The following is a 21,717-nucleotide window of genomic DNA, read 5'->3' on the forward strand; positions in this document are numbered from 1 at the left end:
GCCGACAGTTTCGTCAGAATATCCTCATGTGGTAAGAACGATTCTTCAGAAATTTCTGAAAATTTCATTGTTTTTGATGCTCCCTTATAAAACACTCCCACATATCCACCATGTTCTCATTTTCGCACTTGGTTAGTGAATAGTTTCACCGAGTATTTTAGCTTCCCATAAACCTTTACCACAGCAAAATCACCAGCTTTTAGAAAACCATCATCTAGTTCGTTATCGTCTGGAATGCTGTCTTTCTTCTCTTCCGACAATATAGGGTTAAATTTAAATCTTTGTCAACGTCGTGAAGAGAATAATCATCTAAGCTCTCTGATAACGAGTGTTCCATGTACTACCATGAGCAAAATAAATGACGCGTCTCTTTATTTTGAAGTTTTTTGAAAATATCTCCGTTTTCTTTATATGTTCGAAATTTCGGAAGGTTTCCCCACCAGGACAGGTTAATAACAAACCCGTTTTTAATATTTGTGTTAGATATTAGCTTAAAATAAAGAAATTAGAAGCAAAAAACATTAAATCGGCAGAAATCTCGAGAATTACCAACTCTGCTAAAGTGGGAAATTTTAAAGAACACGAGGGAATTCTGCATTTCAACACGAAGCAGCGACATCTATGTCATTGAGAGAAATGTGGATTAAATCTACAAACTAAACTTTTAACGAATATTTCTAGTATGTCTTATTATATGCATTATCTGCAAACTCCAAATATATGAATATATGCTAAGTATTAACATAAAGATAGAGCAAATAGTGGAAATTATCTATGGAAAAGGACGAATTGGTATGACGATCGTAATGAAATATCGTCTTTACCGGAACAGGCTCAGTTCACGTAAAAAAAGAAACAAATAGCTCAGTTAGTTAAAACAATGAGTCTGTATGCTGAAGGTAGCGGGTTCGAGCCCACGGAAGTGCCGTTGTCATTTTTATCTCTACACTACGGTTATTTTATTTATTTTTTTATGTGGGAAAGAATTAAATTGTAACGTATGTGTAAAACTCATGACGATACCAAAAAAAGAAAAAAATGCCGTTGTCGCACTTGCATTAGCGTCCCTAATTTTGTTTGCAAACAGTTTCGTAATTATTTCCCCTGTGCTCACTGCTCACCATATGCTCGCTGGCGCATAACGAATGTTTCCCAGTAAATGTTAATTCTAATTTGGAGAATTTTATAAAGTTTCACAATATTTCTCACTAGATACTCTTCTATCTACGTGTTTGGATATTTTGATAACAGATGTCCCTATTAAATGTTTAATTTTCCCTAGATGTTTAATTACGGAAAAGTTTTACAATGTATTTGTATTGAATTGAAATTGTTTTGCATTTACTACATAAGGTAAGTAGACCGAAGGAGGAGAACTCAAGTAATTGATATTCTACGTAAAAGCAACCTATTGTAGAATGATGATGCTTCTTACCTTCAACACATAATCTTTACGTTAGAGAGTCAGACAGAGAAAAATCCTGGTTTTTCCTCCTCTATGACCACCCATCTTAAACCTCTACATATCACTGTTCGTCTCACAAAATTTCGGTGCTCCAAAAACATTCAAATAATAATAATAATAATAATAATAATAATAATAATAATAATAATAATAATAATAATAATAATAATAATAATAATAATAATAATAATAATCCTGAATATGCCATCCTTACATAATGTAAGGATATCTTAGTTTCCTAGTTTAAATCTTAAATATCTTAGTTTAAAATGATTTCTTTAGTACTTATTTGAGCAACCATGTAGGAGGGGGTACGACTTTTTATTTTGCCCCTCTCATTTCAGTACCCTTCCAACAGAAAGTAATTTTTGATAAGCAGGACAGACAAAATGAATAAGAAATATATTTACAGCATCCTCTCCCCTTTCATGATTGGAATATCACGTAATATTTTTTATTCTACGAAAGATGGCCCTGTGCGGTTAGGGGTAGGTAACTAAAAAAATACCTAATATATAGCGCCCCTTGATTGTAATATTACCGCTTCTTTATTTGTACGAGGGAGCCCCTACACAATCAAGGGTGACAAAAAGAATAGGAAGAGTGTCTATTGATTCCAGTGGTGGATCCAGCACGAACTCCTGGGGGAGGGGAGTTGAAGTGAAACATTCTTTTGATGATGTGAAGCTGTCACAAATTACCACTTAACTAAACTAAACAATAGTGGGGGGAACCGGAACCCAGTCAGTTTAAATTGATGTAAAAGTTTAATTTTTGGCTTCATATTAAAAGTTATGGTTTCAAATGAGAATTTCAGTCCAAGTGGTCAATCATCAAATCTCGTGGGGCTCTTCAGTGTAGGCTAATACGGCCCCCTTATGAGAAAAGGCAAAATTATTAACATGTTTATAACTTTCGAATTTTTCGTCTATTTTAAATAAATATTTTGCTTCGTATTAAAGTGTTGGTTTGAAATGACAAATTCAGTCCGAGTGGACAATGATCAAATCTCCGGGGGGGGGGGGCTCTTCAGTATAGGGGGCTACGGCTTCCTTATAAGAAAAGGCAAAAATATGAAAATGCTTATAACTTCCGAATTTTCCGTCTATTTTAAAGAAATTATTGGCTTCATATTAAAGCCTTGGCTTCAAATGACAATTTCAGTCCGTGTGGACAATCTCGGAGGGCTCTTCGGTGTAGGGGTTTCGGCTTCTTTATGGGACAAGATTCACGTAGTTGATATTGCAAAATTGTTTTGTATATATAAGTGGAAACCTGCACCATTTGGTTAATTTTACCTCGTATGTTTAGCAGATTCATATTCCAAGCAATAGTTACTTCGCAGAGCTAAAAGAAGGCACTTACTAGTTTCATTAAAATGAAATGTCTTTTATGAGAAGTTCTCATGGAGCCGACGAACGAATAGGCACCCAAACGTTGGTTAAGTCGAACGGTTGAAACCCGTTGAGCTCGCTACAATTATTATTATTATTATTATTATTATTAATAATAATAATAATAATAATAATAATAATAATAATAATAATAATAATAGAGCATTCACCTTTGGTGCATGGGGTCCGTGGCTCGATTCCACTTCGCGCCAAGTGAAATTTGAGGTGGACAAATACCGTGTGCATGGGTATGTGTTTTCTTGAGATTTTCCATTTTCCTCCCACTTTCTTCATTTCACCATTTCATTCATCATCATTCTCCCTTAGCGTAGGTGCATAATCGACCAACGTTAAACTAGATATTGCAATTTCAATAATAATAATAATAATAAAAATTAATTCAACTGAAAGGACTGTAATTTATGTGGACAGCAATTATCATAAATATGAAACCATTATAAAAACGATGCTTTGAGTAGAAAGATAATCCTTTCCAAGTGTTAACGAATGCGCACGAGATAAGACATGTCTCGAGAAAGAGACAAGACGCGCTTTGTGACATCCAAGATAATACGAGGCAAATGTTTTGGATACGAGATAGCTTGTAAAATGTCTCGTCTTGTCTGGAATGTCTCGAAAACAAAAGTCTAAGTTTTAATATTATCTTTCAAGATCTATTCTCTCAGAAGTAGTTCTCTGCCTTAAAATTAATAACAACATTTGTGATTTAAAAAAAGATAAACAATGCCTAAAGTTAATAGTTAACTTTTCGAAAAGAAGCTTCATTAAGGGTGAACCTGAAAGATGTCCACAAACTTCGGGAGGTGATTCGTGACATCAAAAGGAGACAAATGGTCCTCTTGCAGTTTTCGAATTCAGCTTCGTTGTCGAGATACAGGGTTGCCAACTGGTCGTGTTTGAGAAACTCACTGAGAATAAATTCAAGTCCAAGAATAAACTACTACTCATATATTTTTCAGGTCAATTGACTTATACCATGTTGTAAGGTCAAATATTTATTTATGAAGTGTGTACAAAATTCGCCAGGGTCTTTTCTGAGAAAATCGTCGAGAAAAAGTCACCTCCAAGAATAAACTACCCCTTGTAAATTTTTCTAAGAGAAATATCTGATACTGCAATATAGGGTTGTTAATTAAATATTGATTAATGAAAAATAAACAAAATTGTTAAAACCATTTTTGAGAAAATAGCGTTTTTCGATTTTCGGCTGTTTGTAAACCACACTTATTTTAGGTGGTAGGAAAAAATGGAAAAGCTCCTGTAAGAATACTAAGTAAACCCTACGTTTAAAATTTGGTGTAGATAAGTTGAACGGTATGGCCTCTAGGCGAGTGCATATAAAAGTGTGCCGAACGGACGGACCGGAAGGACGGGTGTCGAAAAGTCACATTTTCGGTATGTAGACGCCATGAAACATGTAAATCCGTTGAAATCTGAATTTGATATTATTTTCATAATCACTATATTTTCTTCTCTCTTTTGTCGCTCGAAAAAGAAAAGCCTAAGTTTACCACAAAAAGCTAGGGAGTTTCTCAAAAAATATTCAATTACAGGGCCACCGCACTAAACTTTTTCAATTCAATTTCTTAACTGTGTTAGGCCGCAGTTGTTACTGAAGTGTGTATTTGGATAATACGAATAAAATTATCGTATTATTCAAATACATCGAATGTCAGATTATCGAATAAAAAACTTCGATTGAAGAAAATCCACACTACAAAACTAACTCACACTTTGAGCACATTTTCATTAGACATATAATAGACCAATTAATGCAATCATTGTTTATGAAATATGAAAAAAATCAAATGAGTCACTTTGGGAAAGTCGTTCAAAGAGAACACGTGAAGAGTAACCTACCTCTTGTGAATTGTTTCGAACAATGAGTTAAGATATACTTTTGGTTATTAATGAAATATTTATTTGCGAAATTTGAACAAAATCGCCTGTCGTTCGAGAAAATTGTCGGGGAAATAACCTTGACCCCAAAAATAAACTATCCGTTGTAATTGTTTTTCATAGAAATGACTTATACTAAAATATAGGGTTATTAATGAAATACTTATTTATGAATCATCAATAAAATTGTCCGAGTAATTTTTATGAAAATAGTGAGGGAAAAATAACTCCCCGAATAAACTATCTCTTGAGGAATCTTTCAGGGTAAGCGAGTTATTCCATATTACTAGGTTTTTAATGAAATATTTATTTCTGAGTACGAACAAAATTGCTTGACTCATTTTTGAGAAAACCGTGGAGGAAAAACACCCCCAAGAGTAAACTACCCCTCGCATATTTTTTCAGGACAAACGAGTTTTGCCATATTGTTCGGTTATTAACGAAATATTTATTTTTGAAATATGAATAAACTCTTTTGAGTCGTTTTTGAGAAAATCGCTCAGACAACACTCCACCAAGAATAAACTACCCCTCGCATTTTTTTTAGGACAAACGAGTTATGCCATATTGATAAGTTATTAATGAAATCTTTATTTATGAAATATGAACGAAAACATTTGAGTCCATTTTGAGAAAATCACTGAGAAAAAACTCACCCCCTTAGTATAAACTACCCTTTGTAGATTTTTCTCAGATAAATGCCTTATACCACAAAATAGGGTTGCTAATTAAATATTGATTTATAAAAAAAGAAAGAAAACAAGATCGTTAGAGCCAGTTATGAGAAAATATCTTTTTTCTATTTTCATCGTACAGGAAACTACCCTTGTTTTGGGAGTAGGAGGGAAATTAAAAAAACTATAGGAAATACTATGAAAATCTTAAACTAAAATTTGGTGCAGATAAGTTGAACGGTATGGCCTCTAGGCGAGTGCACAGAAAAGTGTAGCGAACGGACGGACGAACAGATAGACATGTATCGAAAAATAACTTTTTCGGTGTTAGGGGCTATAATACGTATAAATTCGTTGAAATCTCAAATTTGATTTTTTTTTCGAACACCATACTTTCTTCTCTCATTTGTCACTTCAAAGTAAAAGGAACTCAGAACTACAGATAAAAAACACCTACTTTTACACATAGACATTATTTATTGATTTAAAACTGTTTTAGTTTGTCATTTCACTTCCAATTGAAAGGTTTTACAATGATTAACGGCATACCAATGACGAGACGGAAGTTTTCAGGAAGTAAATGCATTCAGAAGTCTAGATTGCATTACAGCTATCAGCCTGTTTTTATTTCTGCAATTGTTAACAGCTGTAATTTCGTCCAAACGCTGCATGAAATAATTTTTGGTTGACGTCATTGTGTTACTATTTTAGTATTGTTCTCTTCAGACTTGGTTGAAGTTTTTTCTTAACTGTTATACATTTTTTTTCTTATTTCATCGTTACACATAACAATAAAATGTTGTGGTGACTGGATAGATTCGAACCTACGAACATTGAGTTTTTATTCTTCAAACAATTTACCAATGGACCAAGCTTTGTCCTCACGTTAACGTACGGTTACAGGGTTTATTACGATTTAAATAAAATGGCTGGCTGTTAGAGTTTCCTGCCCAAATATTTCGATAAAAAATTTTCATTGCTTCGTACATTGTTTAGATACATATTTTAGGAGAGTGAATTTTGGTGTATATAATAATTTCATGCCAGATAAAAGCTGGATAAGTTTTAATAACATGTTTCATATGTAGTTCTCAATAATAGACTTGTTGTTCGGGATGACGTTCCAAGGTTTAGCATTGACTAGCAGTTTTTGCTATTAATATCCCTTCTAGCAATATTGGCAGTAGACAAAAGTTAGCCCATGTTAAAGCTTTTTGCTCCTAATTTAGTTATTTTACTTTATTATTTAACGAATATATTGAAAATTGTCAGAGACACGTATGCAGTAATTTATTTCGGGAGGGGTCCGACTTCAATATTAGGATAAATTATAATAAAATTTTAAAAGATAAGCCCCAAAATTAGGCTAAATTTACAGAAAAGTTGGGGTTTCAGAGGGGGTCCGGACCCCCTAGACCCACCCATAAATGCGTTCTTGTTTGTCAGTAACATTTCCTCATTTTGAAACCCTCAAAAACTTCGGATAGACTATATAAAGGAAAACGAGTTATTTTCGATGAAATATCACTTCAAGGAGACGCGTCAGTTTTATTGCACAGTGTGGTATCCCACGTTCACAATGGCAAGAGTTTCTTTCCTCTGATTCTCTGTCATTGTGCTCTATCGAAAGGTTAGGTTTGTAACATATTACTCCTACGAACAAGCATGACTGGCAGATAGGAATACTGAACACAACTCCAGAGAAATGCATGCTGGAACTTACGTTTATAGCTACGCTTTGGTGATTTGCCCTCAAGGTCAATCGAGTGGTAATTCAGTTCCGTCTCTGTTCTTAAGCCATGTTCGTATTACTTCGAACAGTTTTGATAATGAAAAGCATGCCTCTTAATATAACAGACTTCTCTCACGTAAGAAATCGAAACTCAGTTGGTCAGAGCAACTAGTCTGTACGAATTAGGTTGTTAGTTAGTTAGGAGCCCAGTACGAGTGAGGGTTTTTATTACTATTGTTTTTATCTTTTTTATGTGAGGAAAAATCAAATTGTGACATCGCGATATCAAATGTATTTGGTTAGTTAGCTTTGTCTTAGCTAAACTTTAAACATCAGTAACCGTCGAAATTATTTCACTAACCGATCACTTACTGAACATTTCAAACACGTCAAACCAGTGGCATAACATGAAGGTTAACCTCTCCTCCGCAGTCCTTAGTTATGCGTCCGTACTTTCAAGGGCGGACTAAGGACCGGGCGACTGCCCGGGGTGCCAGAGAAAGAGGGGCACCAAAACGAGCCTCAAAAAGTAAATTTTACAATGTGCTTTCTACTGACGTTTTTGGTTTATATTCTTGTAAAGTAGTGGCAATTATATGATCTTTTTACATTTCACTATGGAAGAAGAGAGTTTCATAGTACTAAGGGGGCTGTATCGAAAAATTGAGAGATGGCATGTAGAATAAAGAGTGCCGGGAATTAAGTATTGTTTGTTTGTTTGCTTGAGTTTAGCGTTCCACGGTTATGCCTTAATGGGCAAGGGAGATGTGGATACTAATTATAGTGGAATCCGAACCACTTTTATCGTTCAACAGTAATCCACCGGGAATTGGACCCGGTACCACAGAGGGCAGGCGTGCTAGCCACTAGACCAGAGGGGGTGGAGTTGGTATTGTTTATAGCGGGCCATATTCTTTGTGAAGTTTTCCTAGGTAATGGATTTCTTTTTGAAAATGGGTTTAAAACAGGGGCGTCATTTAGGGAGGGCAGGGAGGGGCATTTGCCCCCCCTGAGTTTGAGATGTATATAGATTTTATCATTAGAATAGTAGTAAATCAGTGAAAAACGCGAAATTTTACTTATATCAAGAGGTCTTGCCCCCCCAAAGCAAAATCTGAAATGACGCTCCTGGTTTAAACTATTAAAAACACTATGATAAAATGTAAAATATAGGCTACTACTAGGGGAAGGGCGCCAAAAGGTCACTTTGCCCGTGTGAAAATTTGGCCTGCTCCGCCCCGGCGTACTTTCTGTATATTTTTTGGCCTTGCAGCTTGTGCGGTCCCCACGCCACATTGTTGCGGGGGCGCTATTTACGCCTACCTTTCGAACGTAATTCAATAACTGTTTAAGAAATTCTACCATCAGCGTGGAAACGGGAATATATTTTTCTAATAATCCCATAGAACTTTCACTCAGAACGCCAGATGCAATTTTTCAGAGTGAGCTCTGGCTCATATTCAGGAATAATAATAATAATAATAATAATAATAATAATAATAATAATAATAATAATAATAATAATAATAATAATAATAATAATAATAATAAATATGAATGTCTTTGGAGAACCGAAATTATGTGACACGAATCATTATAGATAGAGCTTTAAGATGAGTGGTCATAGGGGAGGAAAAACAGGATTTTTCTCTCTCTGACTCTCTAACGTTAAGATTATGTGCTGAAGGTAAGAACCATCATCATTCTACAATAGGTTGCTTTTACATAGAATATCAATTACTTGAGTTCTCCTCCTTCGGGCAAATTTCCTTATGTAATAAATTCAAAACAATTTCAATTTAAGACAAATATTTATAGAGAAAATTAAACATTTAATAGGGAAATCTGTTATCAAAATATCCAAACTTTTTTTTTTTTTTGGTATCGTCATGAGTTTTACACATATGTTACATTTTGATTCTTTCCCAAATAAAAAATAAATAAAATAACCTTAGTGATAAAAATGACAACAACACTTCCACGGGATTCGAACCGTCTACCTTCGGTATACAAACTCGTTGCTTTATCTAACTGAGCTATTTGATTTGTTACGTAAGCTGAACCTGTTCTACAGTAAAGACGATTTTTCATTACGATTGGGCTAACAATTCGTCTTTTTCCATAGGTAATTTCCACTATTTGCACTATCTATACGTTAATACTTAGCATAGATTCATATATTTGGAGTTCGCTGATAATGCATATAATAAGACATACTAGAAATATTTCGTTAAAATTTTCGTTTGTAGATCTAATTCACGCTTCTCTCAATGACATAGATGTCGCTGCTTCGTGTTGAACTGCAGAATTCCCTCGCGTTCTTGAAAATTTCCCACTTTAGCAGAGTTGGTAATTCTCGAGATTTCTGTCGATTTAATGTTTTTTGCTTCTAATTTCTTTATTTTAAGCTAATATCTAACACAAATATTAAAAACGGGTTTGTTATTAACCTGTCCTGCTGGGGAAACCTTCCGAAATTTCGAACATATAAAGAAAACGGAGATATTTTCAAAAAACTTCAAAATAAAGAGACGCGTCATTTATTTTGCTCATAGTAGTACATCAACTTTCTTGTTCGTGAGAGATCCGTTCCGTTGCTGTCGGAGTAAGAGGGCCCAGGTTGAGCTTCGTTCTGATTTGATGAAAACGTATCATTTTCAGAAAACAAACCAAAACTCTTACCAGAAACAGCATCTATTCGTATTCTCTTCTTCCGTTGTTTAATTTTTTCATCTTCTCTCATGCTCTTGAGAAGATCCATAAGGGAACGGTCTACAGTCTGAGTTGTCTTTTGCTGTTCTATTTCTTCTCGTTCACTGTCTCTTTTTGGCAGCATCCTCAGTACTTGGACTCGAGAAAGGGGAAAGATTCCACACTTTTAAAATCCAGCCCTGATATTTTCCTCCTTCAGTTTGTCACACTTTTTTTTTTTTTTTCAGAAGACTTGGAAATTTGTTCTTAGAGATGGTTCATTCATTCCTATCTGGTCCTTTTTCCCGCGCCTCAAGAATTTTCCACTCCTCAAGAAGTGTTTCTATTCACCCCACTAATTAAAAATCATAACAATAACATAGTAAAGTTATAGTTTCTATTCATCACATTTGACGGTACTAAATGGGAGGTGAAATGATCTAAAAGAAAAAAATATTCGTGATATTTCGTCTCTCTCTCTTTACACACACACAACATATATGGGATTAATATCAATTCAAAGAAGTCAAAAATGTTAGAAAAAACACATTAAACTTAAAAGTTCACAAAGAAAAGACTTACACCACTTCACTGTTTACTTGAGTTTTTAGAGATAATTGGTAATGATGTATTATTTGTGCATCTCAACGGAAGCTCTGCAAACTAAATGACATTGAAGGTTACAATTGTTCTCGGTTAGAGGGCAAGACATAGCCTATCAGAAAGCAAAGCGGGATTCTGGAGATTTCACACGCAATATATAGGCTGTATATTTGTCGAACTCATTGACGCTTGGGCTGATTCAAATAAATAAGAAGAAAACGAACATATTAAAAATGCTTCCAACTAATAGTGCTTGATTTGTTCACAATACAAAAGTCACTAGATTTGTAAATAAGTTGCCAAATCATCATTTAAAAATCCCCCGAAAAAGTCGCTAATCGGAAATATTATTTCTTGTTGTTCTGGAACTCGAATCCCCTAGATTTAGCGACTTTTACCCCAAATTGGCAACACTGTACGCTGAATCGATATAAAAAATCCATTACTCGCTATCCCTTACTTTTTTGTTCTTAGGAATAAGAGTTGAAACCAAAAATAGTTTATTTTAACTATTTCAGGTTTGAATAAAGGATTAAGGAAGGAAATATTTCTATTTTTGAGACACTGAATCGATTGCAAAAAGCCATTTCTTGCTTTTCTAAACCATTTTTGCTCTACAGAAATCAGTATTGAAGCCAGAAATAATAATTAATTTGAACCACTTCCCGTTTTAATAAAATGTTATGGATAGTCACGATATGTTGTCTTAAGACGCTGAACAGTTTGCTAAGAACGGTTCTTGCTATCTATTACCATGTTTATGGTGATAAATGCTGAAACGGAAATGGCTAACTTTAACCACTTCAGGTTCGTACAGAGCTTCAAAGGAGCAGATAAAACCTATTTTTGTGACGCTGAACCGATTGAAAAACTGCATCTCGATAGCTTTTACTGTATTTGCTCTAGATACAGAAACTAAATCGGAAGTAATAATAAATTTGAACTATTTTTGCAGTAGCGTAACTAAGGATGCATGACCATCCCGCGAAAACGTTCATGAAGACATCTAACATTTATACAGGAATAGAAAAAACGTTTTGACTCTGGATGTTTCATCTAGTCAGTCACTATTTGCTCCTATTATACAAAAAATGCATTATTATTATTATTATTATTATTATATTGTGATGACGATGTCCAGCTTGATTTTGTTCTCATTGTTATGAAGCAAGAAAATAAAATCTAATTCACTCTCAGGTAGAGATGCAAGCACTCGGTAAAAATATTTTTAACGAAGGCATTCTTGTCTGGGAAATTTAGAGATTTTTAAAAATATTTCAGATTTAGCGAAAAGATAACAGTACGTTCCACCTTGGTTTTCCACGTACTGTTAACACTAAAAAAAATATTTAGTTCCTTTGTTCTTAGAGAACGCAGTATAGAGAGTTCTCTAAACATTCGTATTACTTCATGCTCGCCATAAAAGGAAGTCTTTTATGTGGAAAATCGTAATGGGAGATGACAAATGGGTTAACGATGATAACCCTTAACGTCGAAAATCGAAGATATATCCTGGTCAGCCGTCAACTTCAGTCGCTGAAACGAATATTTATGACAAAAAGGTTTTGTTGTGGATCTGGTGGGATATGAAGGACGTGCTCTATTAAGAATTGCTGAAGCCTGGTGAAACCTTTTAGGCCAAACGCTACAATGATCAATTGCTCCATTTGAGTGAAAATATCGAGAAGAAACGACCTTATAATGGTCAAGGGACGCAAGAGGTCATATTATTGCATAACAATGTTCGTCTACATAACTTTGTCAACAAAAGAATAATTTTCAATCTGGGTTGAGAAGTTTTGCGTATGCGGTATATTCACCTGATCTTGCCTTCAAATTATCATCTACAGCATATACTTTCTGGCCAGCGCTTTGCAAACAGCGATAATATCAAAACTTGAATCGACAACCTCATTGTCTCTAAATCACAGTCTTTCTTTGAGCAAGCTACGCGGGAATACGCAAGCTACCTGACTTATGGGTTAAAGTGATAGAGAGTCAAGGAAAATATTTTGATGATTAAGATTCTATTTCGTTGCTTAAAATGTAGTTTTTATTCTCAGTAAAAATGGTGGAAATTGATGCACATACCTAATATGTTAAGATGTGTAACTTCCAGGCACGTAATAAACTAGCTAGACAACGAAAACGACATTTGGGATATGGTGGTTGAATAACGCATACTTGCTGGCAACAACTGCTGGAAACCAATCAAGACAGCCAGTTCTGGATTGAACGTAGGACTTACAAGTACAGGATGTTGTAAACACATTTTATTAATTGTATAATGCACTATAGGGAAAAAAGTGGTGCTTAAACAAGAAAATTTCCGTGCTTCTCATCCCAAATGAATTCTCCATTCCGGAAAAGCTGACTTTCTTGCATCTGCGGTTCCAGATGAAAATTGTTGAATATTGCATCCCATCTGAAATTTTGGAAGGGATATATTGGCTCACCCTTTAAATTTGGGAATTGTCAAAAAATGAAATTTGGTAAATGTTTTCTAGGCCCTATTGTAAATTTTGGGTGGCCTTACCTATCACCTTATGTGGATAAAACAGAGGTAAATATTAGTATGGCCACGTAATCGGTTAATGACTTATGAATCCTCTTTGACGACAATGGATAATTCAGCATGTGTCACACGCACTATGCAGGGGCCAACCTGTCATTCTGGAATAGCTGGCTGGCGATACATTTCACACCCTCACTAATTTTCTGCTCTTCATTTAGGGGAATATGACTAGTGCATTGTGTATTCATGATGTCCATAACGTTCTCCGACTTTACCTGCTTACTTCGTGTCACCGTATCTTCCAGCAAGATAACGCACATTTCCATATCGTTAGATCAACACAGTATATTCTACTTGACATACACCTTCTCTTTCGCTTTGCTAGGTTTAGTAACTGATGCTTTATCTATCAGCTTTGGTCATGGTGATATGGACTCTGACCGATAGCCAGACTGCGACATAAAGAAATATGAAGTGCCAAGTAGGGGAGAGGGAGGCGTGAAAGCCATTTGTGTTCATGTGGTATAAATAATATTCAAGGATATACCGTATATTTCTGAATCCTAGATGAGCTTTTTGCCGCAATTTCATATTCAAAATATGGGTTCGTTTTGTTTTCGCTACATGATGCGGTGTTTTCTTTACTGAAAAAAATCACGAGCTTTCATTAAGGGGACAGACTACTAAATATTTTCAAAAGCTAATAATTTTTCTTTTGCTAGTTTTTCGTAAATGAAAAGAGATAATGAAATGTAACTTACCTCAATAATAGATAATGTTATTCTACACCCAAAAATACGAATCGGAAGAATTTTCAGTGTTGCCATCCATAGATATTGTAGTGTGACCAAAATTTGAATTACACAAAAAATCTAGGTTAAGGCAGAGACTAGAAAAATGAATTCAACGGTAATTGATGACTTATCATGTTGTCTTTGTTCCTTGTAACTACTTTTTAAATAATATTTGTATTTATTTTGTAATAACTTATTTATTTTATAATAATTTATGTAAGTTATTACAGAATAAATACAAATATTATTTAAAAAGTAGTAAACAAGGAACACAGACAGCATGATAAGTTATCAATTACCGTTGAGTTCATTTTTCTACTGGTTGCCTTAACCTAGATTTTTGGGTAATTCACATTCTGGTCACGTTATAATTTCTATGGATGGCAACACTGAAAATTCTTCCGATTCGTATTTTTGGGTGTAGAATAACATTATCTATTATTGAGCTAAGGTAGATTTCATTATCTCTTTTCATTTACGAAAAACTGACAAAAGAAAAATTGTTAGCTTTTGAAAAATATTTAGTAGTGTGCCCCCCTAAGCTCTGACTTTATCCTCTTCCTCGCCTAACGCTTTAGCTTTAAATTTCAGTGCACCCTTCCAGGGCGGAAGGGTAAGGGGATTCTGTGTCTGATTTTTTTCCAGTGTAGTTTTAGAGTAAGGTCTGAAAATATGTAGATTTTTTTTGTAATCTTTTGTTAACATTATGAACGATAGTCTTTGACTCGGAGTCGTCTTGGATTCAGAAATACATTATCAAATTTAGGGATCATTGACGAAACCAGCAGTTAAGCTTTACAGTGAACAAGAAAGGAAATGTTGGTACATTTCACGTGATTATGTCTTGAACACAATATTAGACTAATTTCTTTGTTTAACTTTTATTTTTGAAACGTAATATATCATTATGACATAATTACTTAATATAGACCCACTTAACCTTGAAAATTAAATTGCCACGCGCTTATTTGTTGATGAAATAAAGTGCATTGTGTAAGAAGTAAAGATTGGCGCTGATAATCTTGAGAGTATCAATGTTTGCTTAAGTAGTTCTTGAATTATAACGATAACTAAACATACTTCCTCTTAACTTTTAGAATATGTAATATTTGATTTACGTGAGATAGTTATTCTGATAATTTAATGAAGAAATCAGTAACATATTAAAATAGTATCTTAGATCAGTGATCGCCAGTGGCGTATTTAGGGGGAAGCTTCCGGGCTTAAGCCCCCCCGAAATCTTACTTATTATAGTAAAGTATCTATTATATAAAAGAGAACGCACAAATCCTTTGTTACCTCATCACGCTAATACGGCTGAACCAATTTCTTTTATTTTTGGGGGGTTATTAGGATTTGGACCCTAGATGGTTTTTATCATATCACTTTAATTTTTAATTACCAGTGTCTTGAGATAATTGACCATTCAAGTGTCCATAACGTACAAATCCTTTGTTAGTTCATCATAGGTATAAAAATAAACGTATTTATATGCAACCCGCATGACCGTGTCACTCGGCGGGTTAACATAAATGACAGGCGATATAATGTTAACATTTACTGCAATCTACTATGGTTTTTATCATATCACTTGAAAGCGAAAACTTACGGGGTGACCGCAGCGAAGCGGGGCGGGTTAACATAAATGACAGGCGATATAATGTTAACATTTACTGCAATCTTCTATGGTTTTTATCATATCACTTGAAAGCGAAAAAGTAAAAATTATCTAAGTAACAAAGTTTATTGCGTTCCGGGGTGACCGCAGCGAAGCGGGGTGAACGCTGCTAGTATGAAATATATTGCAGAATTTTCACATTTTCAGGCAAAGCCCCCCCGAAAGTTAGCAAAGCCCTCCCCGAAACAAAATCGCAAATACGCCACTGGTGATCGCCAATCTTATGTGTAAGAGGGGGTATCAAATATTTCGTGCAATCACCTAGAAGGCGACGAACTACGAACTCTCGGATATGTATTTTATAGTTGGGTTTTTGTATGTCAATTATGAAAAACAACTCTTCCTTTCTTTTTCTTTTTTGTTCTTGCAGGCATATCACTGAAGGTGCGATGATTGACAAGCTTGAGGCACGGAGCCTCATTAAGTTTTCCCTTCTTCAGGGGAAATCAGCAAAGCAGATCCACGAAGAGATGAAAGAAGTCTATGGGGATCAAAGCCCATCCTATGAGATGGTATCCAAGTGGAAACAGCAATTCCAAACTGGATACATGACTATCGTAGGCACCTCTAGATCTGGAAGACTATCTTTCACTGATGATCCCACCTAGACGGAGAAAGTTGAGATCATAATGCAAGACAGAAGGATAACCATTGAAAGTGTTACGTGTGCGATAGATATGAGTTATGGGTTTGCCTGGAATATCATTCACAACTAATTGCATCTTCAGAAAATGTCAACACCTTTCCAGAAAAGAAATCGCGAGAACGCCGCATTGCATGGTTATGAGGTGGATGAAGAGGTCTTTTTCGGCAAACTAATGGCAATAGATGAAAGTTGGGCTTAAGTTTATGACCTTAAAGCAAAGGAAATGAGCAAACAATGGAAACACCCTTCCTTCTCCACCTCTAGAAAGGTACGAGTCCAGAAGTCAGCCGCCAAGGTGATTCTTTCTGTTTTCTGGGACTGTGAAAGAGTCATCATGACAGATTACTGCATCTGCTACAGGAGCAAACTACTACTAGTACCTATTATTCCCATCTCCTGGGAATAATAGGTAGTAGTAATGATTTAGTCAGGTACTTACATGTCCTGACTAAGTTACGAGATTAACTGAAGCAGAAGCATCGTGGATTGGTCACAAAAAGAGTGCTGCTGTTGGCAGACAATGCACCAGCTCATTCCGCCCATGCATCCATACCGAAGGCAGTGGAGTTAGGATATGACATTTTGCTCCATCCCAATACTCATCAGACCTAGCACTAAGTCTGGGTCACTCAAAGACAGAAAGGGTCACTCAAAAAAAAAAAAAAAAGATCACCCACTTGGCAAATTTCTAGTAAAATAAATTAATTTGTTCTCTATGAAATATATGATATGAAATCTTTCAGTTCTACGTTCCAGGATTATGCCTTTTGGACTAAGGGAGATGGATGATTAAGAGCAAGGGAATGATGATGGAAGAATTGATGGAATGTAAATGTAGAAGAAAAGGGAGTACCCCGAGAAAACTCACGAACACGATGTTGTCCACCACAAACTTACTTGGCCGTGATTGAACCAGGGAGCACACACACCAGAAGTAAGAGCTCCATTACTGAGCCGTCCTGCTTCTCTGTTTTCTAGTGTAGAAAGGAGCCAAAAAGGAGCACCCAAGAAATTTTTGTTGGTGGAGAAGGGCCCAAGCTTTCCAATACTACAAGCCATCTTGTCTATATAGTATTAAACCTTTATATTTCTGTACTCGAAGGAAACAATAAGTAATTGTAAAATGCTTCTATATTTTCAGAAAAGAATGATAGAATTAGATCATTTTTATTATAAGAGAAAGAGTAGAGATGAAGTGTAGATAAAATTGTCATGTTATATCAATCATTTCCGTGTTATACAAGAATGGTTTTATGAGAAAGTGGACCCACCCTGGTTGCGCCCCTGAAGCCAAATATTTCTTCCCTTGGCTTCGAATGTTGCCTTGAAGTATCGGACAAACTTCAAATATTTAAACTTTTAAGTCTTTGTAGTGAACATGTAAATATACAGACAATAAGAACAATAAATTGTTTCTGCAAAGTCACAGACGTTTCTTGAGCAATACGTGCTTTCAAGCACGTTCACAGCTCCTTTAATGATCATAATAAGCAGAACTGCTCATAAAATGAAAAAGAAACAACCCAAAAATAAATAGACTAAATAAAATAAAAATATCAGAATAGCAAAAGAAAATGATTTGTGTTTGCGGTAGTGTAATTAGATCCCAGTCTGGCAATTACATTGGCTTTTTAAACATACAATTTGCAATCTCCCTTTGCGTCGCGTGGTAGTAAAAGAAATCTCCCTGTGGCTATAAAACATTAGGCGGATCTTTTTTTGGCAATATAAGAACCAGAAATTCTGACCGCAACCAACTACAAATATGTTAGGAGCCACCAAAATGACGATACACATGAAATATTTTATTATGTTTGTTGAACCAGTATTTATGTTTTCTTTGCACGTAGCCCGTATTATTATCTTGGATTGGTTTCTCACAACAGAAAACTGGTCAAATATAATGGTTAAATAGGCTTAATGACTCTCCGGTCATTTGCAACAAATGTATCGAACTGTTTTAGAACAGAACGCTTGGATAATAAAACAGTTTTCAGAAGTATGAAATTGTATATTAAGAAACGATTTAAAACAGACCAAATCTATCTTAGAATCGCTTAAAAGAGAGGGCATAGTATAGTTTGTGTCAGGGGCGGATCCAGGACCGACTTCTGGGGGGGGCGGTGGGTTGTCATACTGCCACTTTTAAGGGCTCCAAACTTTAAGATGGGTTTTATTTATATATATAAAATAAGAAAGTTTCCTCTTCTGGGGGGGGGGCGATCGCCCCGATCGCCCCCCCTGGATCCGCCCCTGGTTTGTGTAAAGACTAAAGGCAGTGTTTGTAATAGACATACTTTCGGAGTAAATGATCGTATATTAGATAATCGAATCTCTCTAAAATGACATAATTAAGCTACCATCCTATCATTAGAAAGAAGCACAATACAGTGGGACCCGGATAACTCAAAGATGAAGGGAATAGGTAAAAAATCGAATTATCGAGTTTTTCGAGTAATCAAGGTTCGAGATATCAAGGTGGCCGCAACAAAAATTCGAGATACCGAGGTTTCGGGTTCCTCATAACTCGAAATTTTTATTCATTCAATCTCTGTAACTCGAAGTTGTGAAAGTTTCTTAAATTAAATAAGGTGACTAGTAAAAATAAAATAATAGACATGAGTAAAGCATAATTACAGTACACATTAGCAACAACCACGATTACGTAAAACCATAGAGTTATAGCTTCGAGTTATCGAATCACATCAAGAGAAATTCAACTTATAGAGGTAAACATCGACACATAGAGGTTCGCAGATACGAAAGTTCAAGTTACAAGGTTTTCAAATATGATTATGAAATTCTTAAAAGCGACTTACCGACGTCGTAATTTTTAAACATTCGACTTATAAGATTATTTTAACATTGAGTGTTATAAGGGTTCAAGGGAATGTGAGGAAATTAGAGTTACCAAAGAATTCGAGTTATCGCGGTCCAACTGTGTTATGTATTGAATATCGAATAGAAAATAGTGTACGTTTAATTTTATTGGGAGGGGAAGGGAATCTGAAGCCCTATATGCCTTTGTATGTACGCCTCTGATAAGGGACCATTCTTTTTTTGACAATTCGACTTCTGAAAATCCTTGCTATCATCGCATGCAACACCCAAAGAAACCGAGAAAAAACAATTTTTTAGCGGAAGACCGTAAACAGGGCCGGAGATAAAGGGGTCTAAAGTTCGAATACAGGACGCAGAAAGTGCATATAAACACTATGTAATTTTGAAATAAGTGAAGGAATTGAGATCAAATTTGAGGTGTGAGTATCGAGTGTGAAGCTCTTCGGAATAGGTATATTGCGCATCATGTCGGTCATCTTAAAAGTCGCCATATTGAAGTTATCGAAAATAAAGAAACGGGAAGGAAATTACGTGGTATATCAATTTAGGCTAACTTGTTCCCAAACATTCAAATATGAAGTTAGTTTTTACCAACCCTTATGTGTTGAGTAGTTACGGATGCTGGAAATTTTGAACAGGCGAAATTAATGGTAGTGTCTTCTGCCATTTCAGTCGATTCAACGTGGACCAGAAACATGATCAAAATAGGGCTGTTAGTGTGGGCACAGTGTTAGAGTTCTTGCTGTGGATGAGGAAGTATTATGTTGTTAAATCAAGCTTGAAAGGTGCATACAATCCTATCAATATAGCACCTTAAGGATCCTCGAAACAGCTATATGAGAAATTTGCTCATAAGGCGGAGTAAATTCCAACAGTAATTAGTGTTAATAGGAAATATCGTTTTGAACCTGTAAAATAATTTTGAGTAGTCCCACCGGAACACCTTACAAAAGACGACTCTCGTACCATGCAGAGTTGGTAAAAACTAACTTCATATTTGAATTTCTGGGAACAAGCTAGCCTAAATTGATATGCCACATGATTTCCTACCCGTTTCTTTATTTTCGATAACTTCAATATGGCGACTTTTAAGATGGCCGATATGATGCGCAATACATACCTATTCCGAAGAGCTTCACACTCGATACTCACACCTCAAATTTGATCTCAATTCCTCCACTCGTTTCAAAATTACATGGTGTTTATATGTACTTTCTGCGTCCTGTATTCGAACTATGGACCCGTTTGTCTCCGGCCCTGTTTACGGTCTGCCGCTAAAAACTTGTTTTTCTCGGTTTCTTTGGGTGTTGCATCCGATAATAGCAAGCATTTTCAGAAATCGAATTGTTAAAAAAAGAACGGTCCCTTGTGAGTAGTGTACGACGCAGTCTTACATTATTTTTATTAATAAAGTTTATATAGTAGCATATTTAAATGTTATCATTAATTTGCATATCAAAATGGAAATGGTTTTCTTTATTTTCAAATATTATTTATATTATTAATTAACTTAGAATCATATTTATTTTATTTCCTAAGTATTGGTAAGATTCAAGTTTATATCGAGAATGTAACTATAGATATTGGATTTCGTATATAGAAAGATAGACTCTAGTGAGTTAGATTTTTTTTAAAAGCGAACTTGTAGAAGACAACTAAGCTCCAAAAGGTCAGTCACCTATGCTTGGTCAGCCTAGCCAACTATATTGTGAGTTGAAACTAAAAATTACTGTTTTATTTCTGTTAAGCAGCTATAAGAATACTGTATAGAACTAAACAACCATAAAACATCCTGAGTTGTAACACTACCGAAAAGGCGACAGAAAGACGGATATTTGCCTATTGTCAAAATTTAACACATAGATATAAAAACAGAAGGACAATGATGTGTGAAAATCTTGGGTTAACCGCCGATTTCACAAGAATTCTAGCTGGCGTAGCGAATCTAGCAATACAGGCTGTGAATTCGTTCCAGGTTTACCAGATGAAACAGTTTGTAATATCAAATACTAATAATAATTAAAATATGTAAGAATTAGTGTGTTTAAGAGTCAATTATGTATTGGAAAGCTACGCGTACCTTTATTGTTTGTTTTACCTTTTCCGTCCTTCCGTATATCGTATCATAAAACTTTCTTTCAGCCGTGAGAAAAAAAACAAAACAAGTACGATCTGGTATTGGAGGGTGGAGTTTTGGCTTTCTGCTGGGAACAGACGAAGACTGGGAATCCTTACCCTAAGAAATTGTTTCAAATAAAGTTAATAGAGGATGACAACTCCATACCACATATATATATGGTAGCAAAGATATGTATATACTTGTAAGTAAAGTAGGTGTATGTTTAATTTCATTCTATAATTAATAATTTGTAAAATTGTCACCCGGAAGCAGAAAACTCCGAACTATTATGGTTGTCCGCGACATTGTTAATTCTTTCCGCTAGAGGGCACCAGTGACTAGACAAACATAAGAAAAGAAAATGTCAGGTGGTGGAAAACATATTAACCGGCCTATTTTAAATGCAAAATTTTAAGGTTATATCAGAAGGGGACTATAACATATTTGGTATCTAATGAAAGGCCAAAGAATGCAGATTTTAGTGCTTGATTCGAAACGAGGTGACAATCTATAAGAAGTGAATTATTTGCGTATAAAGTCAATGTAAATAAAAATAAGCATACTTTCTTGCAAAGTTCCGTTAGCAGGTAGATAGACAATAGAAAAGGTTATCTCTATTAAAAAGCCAGTAGCTTTGATGCGAAG

This window comes from Thermobia domestica, chromosome 4 (genome assembly GCF_964235325.1).
Source record: "Thermobia domestica chromosome 4, izTheDome1.hap1.1, whole genome shotgun sequence".
NCBI classification, from domain to species: domain Eukaryota; kingdom Metazoa; phylum Arthropoda; class Insecta; order Zygentoma; family Lepismatidae; genus Thermobia; species Thermobia domestica.